This window comes from Ischnura elegans, chromosome 11 (genome assembly GCF_921293095.1).
Source record: "Ischnura elegans chromosome 11, ioIscEleg1.1, whole genome shotgun sequence".
In the NCBI taxonomy this organism is placed as follows: Eukaryota; Metazoa; Arthropoda; class Insecta; order Odonata; family Coenagrionidae; genus Ischnura; species Ischnura elegans.
In genome coordinates this window covers 33140276-33146275 of record NC_060256.1, presented here as the reverse complement: position 1 = coordinate 33146275, position 6000 = coordinate 33140276, and positions in this window count along the sequence as shown.

Below are 6000 nucleotides of genomic sequence, written 5' to 3'. Positions count from 1 at the left end.
CCATACTCAATTTTATATGAATAGACAGATAAATATTTGGAAATTTATAGTTTTCATAATTTTTCCTGGGGTTTCAGACAATTTTAGAGGGGGTCTTCATGAGAATTTTTGTCGTATCTCGTCTCGTTCACCCCAAACATTTGTATGAGTGAGTGAATGAATGAGTGGTCGTAAGTGGTCTTTATGGTGTATAGATTAACTTGACTTATGGCTCCAGTGCTAAACTGATTTGGTGTTCATATTCTACTTTACGAGCAGTAGGTTTGAAGGACTGCATCATAATCGGTAAGAATGTTGATAGCATTCATTGCAAACGTCTATTCTGCTTCTTGTTCTATGTGAATCTTACGATTGGTCCTATCTGAGCTGACCTATCTGCGATTTTCTCTTTGTGCTGCCTCTTTCACAGCTGATGATGTCTGTCAGCGTGTTTTTACCTTCACCTTGCTTTCATTTTTCTTCCCTCATACTCTCTTTCCGCTTTTATTTCGAAAAGGCAGTCTTTTTCTGGGGATGTGTCTCATCCAATTTGTCTTCCCCTCCTTATTTATCTCTGTATTTCTCTCCTCTCTTTATTTACTCTTTCCTGCCCTCCGCCGCCTGCATTTTCCTTCTGATCTTTGTTTTGCATCTCTGAAGCCTCTCGCGAATTCCTCAAGTTTTGGAAAATAAAAATAGTACACCTAGCACCACTTAGAAGTTGATGCGTGGTTTTCCGCGGCGTTGTCTAGATGATGTCTCCATGTTCCTGGGTTTCACCGCGTGGATTTTCTTTGTGACGACAGTTTCGCCGGTATTCCAACCGGCAATATAGAACTATATAAGTCACCAAAAATTGAATCCCGACATCGACCTGAAGACGCCGGTTGGAATACCGGCGAAACTGTCGTCACAAAGAAAATCCACGCGGTGAAACCCGGGATCATGGAGACATCATCTAGTACCACTTAGTATTTTCCATAACAGACTCTATCTCGGAGTTAAACCTGTTGCTATTAGTAATAGCTTTGCGTAATTTTTTACACTCTCCTCCTTTCTTTGCAATTGATTTTTGACCCACTTTTCACAGATTGAAAATTTGCAGACTTTCTTGCTACTGATGAAAAGAAAGATTTAACAGTCAGATGTATGAAATTTTTATCCACTGTGATCTAATAAGCCAAATTTCGATGTGGAAAAGTAGTTTCAATTTTCTCGGTGAAATGGATCATGACTACAAAATAGAAACACCTAGTACCATGAGCCTCGGTATAATTGCCATGAGAATTAAAGAACCTGGATAGCGTAGTGGTCTGCGCAGTGGCCCGGAAAGCTAAAGGTCCGTGGTTCGATTCCCGGTCCAGGGGAATTTTTTCTCATGGCAATTCTTGTATATTTCACCGCCGTTCACGCGGCAGGTTCAGAAATATTACACATATCGCTTTGCGCGGCTTTAGCGCAGGTTTGAGGCTCTCAACCGGTTGTGGCTTCTTGGAAGTCCTCTCTCCCTCGCGTTGCGATCCTTGATGGACCGCGAGGGCCTAACACCTAGTACCATGAGCCTCGGTATAATTGCCATGAGAATTAAAGAACCTGGATAGCGTAGTGGTCTGCGCATTGGCCCGGAAAGCCAAAGGTCCGTGGTTTGACTCCCGGTCCAGGGGAATTTTTTCTCATGGCAATTCTTGTATACAAAATTGAAGATTAAATTATAGTTACAAAGATTTTTAAACCACGCTGTTTCCGAAAATCGTACATAAAAAGCTCTAAAAAGTTAAAAATAAGCTTTTCATCACCCCAAAATAAACCGCGGGTGTCACACGTTTCTCACCTATCAGGCTTTTCTACATTCATTTCTAGTTAACCCACCATTCAATTCTCCGAGTGATGCAAATCTTATTTTTTTATTTTTTAGTGCATTTTTTGGCAATTTTATGAAAAAAGCGTGTTTTTTGTCTATATGTTTCAATTTCATAAGTATTCACTGAAAGCATTTTCAGTGAATACTTATGAAAAAATTTCATTTTGAAATGATGTTCATTTAAGCTATCATAAAAGTTGGAATGCAAATATTTTTTCAGCTAGTTACATCTCTAGTTTATCTCTTATTGGTATTATCCATGTAGTCATCATAATTAATGGCAATGTTTCTAGGCATCAAAAGGATGTTATTCCTCGAATATTTGTTCCCACCATCCATCAAAAACGCCATATTTTGAGAAAATTTAAAAATATTTTCAACATGAAAATGTATTTAATTAATTACAGTAAAATGGAAACAATCAAATGTCTGATTGTTATATATTTTACTGTCATCAAAAAAAAAGGAAGTGTGCAAAATTTCAAGCCAGTCCGACAATGAAAAGTGTGGTTAAAAATAAATTACACTTCCTCGCAGAATCGAAGGTCACTATGAATGCTAACAAATTCCTTGCCGATTTTGATCTATTCACTCATACTGACAACTCGTAATGTAAAATACGAGCGCCAAATAAGTTTAGCACTGAATCCATACTACAACTACTTTGATAATCTAGCCACTAAACCCATGAAATAGCCGATCAAGAAATCACTGCAGGAAATGTAAGAAGCCAAGATCGCTGAATAGTTCCCAACGCTACATTTGAAGCACTTGTGACTGCGATATTCGAAACTAGCAGAATCTTAGAATCGCATGTCAGTTTTATCTTTCTTTACCTATCTTTAATATCTGGCACTCATTCCACTATATTATTCATAATTAGCAGTTTGGCAGTTGATGTTCAACCGTGGTGCAACAAATAACTACCTCTCGCGTACACTCTCGCGGCTGCTAATATGATAAAATGTTTACTTGAGGTTATGCGCTCGAATCATTCGAGATCTATTATGATACTGAAAATCTCGAGTCTTCCTTAAACTTTTGTTGGATGATTCCTTAGATTTATATCGGAATTTTGTCGTACGATTCAATCACTTACAAACATGGTATCGAGCTTGGAGGTGGTAAAAAATATCACCTTTAGAATGAGGGCTGTAAACTTCATCATACCATGCCTTCATCATCATACAATGTTCAAATTGATGTATATTTAAACTGAGATGTTAATGCTTGCTATAATGCTATCAATGCTCCGTAAAAATATTTGTTAATACATATCTGTTACAATAAATTCAATTGTTTCGTTCTTACAATGACATATTATCTATAGAAGTCAATTTTCTATTCTGGGGTAAAAGTATTTGTTGTTATTTGTTGTGTGGGTCGCCTGAAAAATTCACAGGGCCACCCACGACCCTTGAGTTATCGACCCAATTACAAAAATACTTGAAATGAAGAAAGTTTTTTTCCTTCTTTTTTCATCTCCATAGGTGAATGGCTAACGAATGCAGAGCATTCTTCGAATATTGAGTCCAAGAATTTCGCATTCCGTGGGATATGACGATGGGATGCTCGCCAGAACGAGGAAAAGATGGGCACATCATAAGAAACCCAAAATTCCTCCCATATGCGCGTTTAAAGGCATTTCGCATTTGAATATCTGGATCTTCACGTGAGGTTAATCAAGTTGACGGATATGAGTGCTTATTGGTGTGCATTTTAAAATCACCGTGTAAGTATTGCAGGCTTTTAGCTTCGTAACATGTAGTTTTTCATAGCCCGTTGAAGCAGCTTAGCTATTTTGGGTTGCATGCTACTATGTTTCTATTTAAATTATTAGTTTTCCTTCTCATCGGCGTCTGACCTCTTAGAACTACTCGCAAGGGAATCGCTGTCACGCCGTAGATTGAAGAGTAGAATTAAATTATTACCTAAATGCCGGAGCGGTTTATTTTCCGACGAATTTAGGCATACCTAAAAAACACCAACATGCTTCAGATAAGATAGTAAAAATTCAACAAGAGAGATAAACTGTAGAAAAGATTTAGAGTTTCATTTTTTCCGCGATCTATAAGAGACTATAACTGCAGCGTTAGGACTTATAAAAAGCCTATTTTACTGGTAGTGTCGCTTACCAACACATGTATTCCGTAATGCATGTTTCTGAATTTTTTGCATACATTAGCCTCATAGGGAAATTGTCTTCATAAGTGCGATATAGACTAATCCCATAACTTTTGCGCCATATGTAACGTGTATGTATCGTAGTAGCCCCCTAAAATTTTGCCCGAAAAATAGGGGTAGGTACCCTTACATAAATTCTCAAAAAAGCTGAAAATTTACAAGAGCGTTAGGAATACCACTTATGAAATCCTTAAAAGTCCCCATCGATTCCTTGAGTGTAAAAACTTTTATTCAAGGTTATAGGTCACAAAAAGAGGTTTTTTGAATTTTTTTAGCCAAACGGTTAGTTTTACGATAAAAAAGTGGTCAGATCAAAATTTTAGATCAGAAAGTTATCTACTAAATTTTAACTTAAATTAATTCTCTAAGATTTTCCATTTCTAAGAAAAAGCCATGCGAAAGTTAGCTGGAGCTGTATACTCCGTAATGTGCATGTCTATATTTTTGCGCTCTCCGAACATTATTGTACAGCTTCCGCTAACTTTCGAATGGCCTTTTCTCAGAAATGGTAAATCTTAGACAAAAAGTGTAGTGACAATTTTGTAAGTAATTTTCTGATCTATAATTATAGTAAACGCAATTTTTATCGTTAAACTAACCGTTTGGCAAAAAATGTAAAAAACCCATTTTTGTGAACTTTGACCTTGAATAAAATGTTTTGCACATACGGGATCGATGGGGACTTTTCAGGATTTCATAAGAGTGACATTCCTAGCGGTCCTGTATATTTTCAGCTTGTTGGGAATTTATGCAAGGGCCAGTGTCTATTTTAACCGAGCTATAGTGCATGTTCATGGAAGTAAACTCTTATCCCCTTGAATGGTTTTGCGGGTGGTGGATGCTGGTGATGGGTGCATTTGCGGGGTTCGTGATTATTCACCCCCTGCCAAACACCTCTGTAGGTGGCTTTTCGGGTGATATGTGAGTAATGGTAATGATGATATGTGAATACATGAACCCTTGGTCCCCTTTGTGGGAATTTGCAAGAATGCGCCCCACATACATTACTTACGCTCTGCCTCCTGTACCTACAAATAAATTTTGCCACATTACACTTTATATTGATCTGGTATAGTTATCAAAGATTCCGTAAATATTATTCTTTGTATCATATCGAAAACCCTCTTTGAAAAAGATTCATCAAGCGTGTTTTACGATCAGGGCGTATTATGCTTTTTTAAGTACAATATTTAAATAAATATTCATTTTTAGGTCGCATTGATTGCTATGTTTTGCATGTTTCAAGACATATTTTTTAAGATTTAGAGTGAATTAAGAATGAATTATCTATGAATTAGATGAATGAATAATCAATGAATGGATTATCAATGCATAGGGAATGACTTTTATTTCATTTTATTTCAAATAAAGCCACCGTCTCCCTACCTCTATCCGTTGCTCTTTGGTAACCTTTCCATCCTTACTCGGAAGTCGACCGCTTTCACCTTTGACTCTGACCTTCCCTGCCTCCTGTCTCTCTTCCTTTCATGCCTTTCATGTTTCCTTGTCATAAATTTCTGTTTGCCAATTCTAGTCATGTCCACTATCTCTCCAAATGAGCAACCTCGGAGATGTTTCACGTTTATCTCTGCTACACTACCTCAATATCTTGTGCCCGCTCTTAATTGCTATACTTGCACGTAGCTACGTTACTGAGTTCTGGAGAAATATAATTTTTGCGGGTGAAAGGCGTGCTTGTATTTTTAACAATCTTCTGTGCTCAAAAATTAAAAACTATTGGAATTTCTACGCCACCCGTAACTATTAAATTTAGTGAAACAAATGACAATAAATTACGTATGTTTCCTCGTGAGCAGTCATAATGGAAGTCATGGGCGCAAAATGATTCGGCCATTACCTGGTTAATATCTTCCGTAACGCTTATTCATTTCTACCACAAAGCCAAACAACTTAAAATCGCCGGCGCGTTGGTGAAGTATTCTTTGCTTTCTTCACCACCATCATCAGAGTAAGTT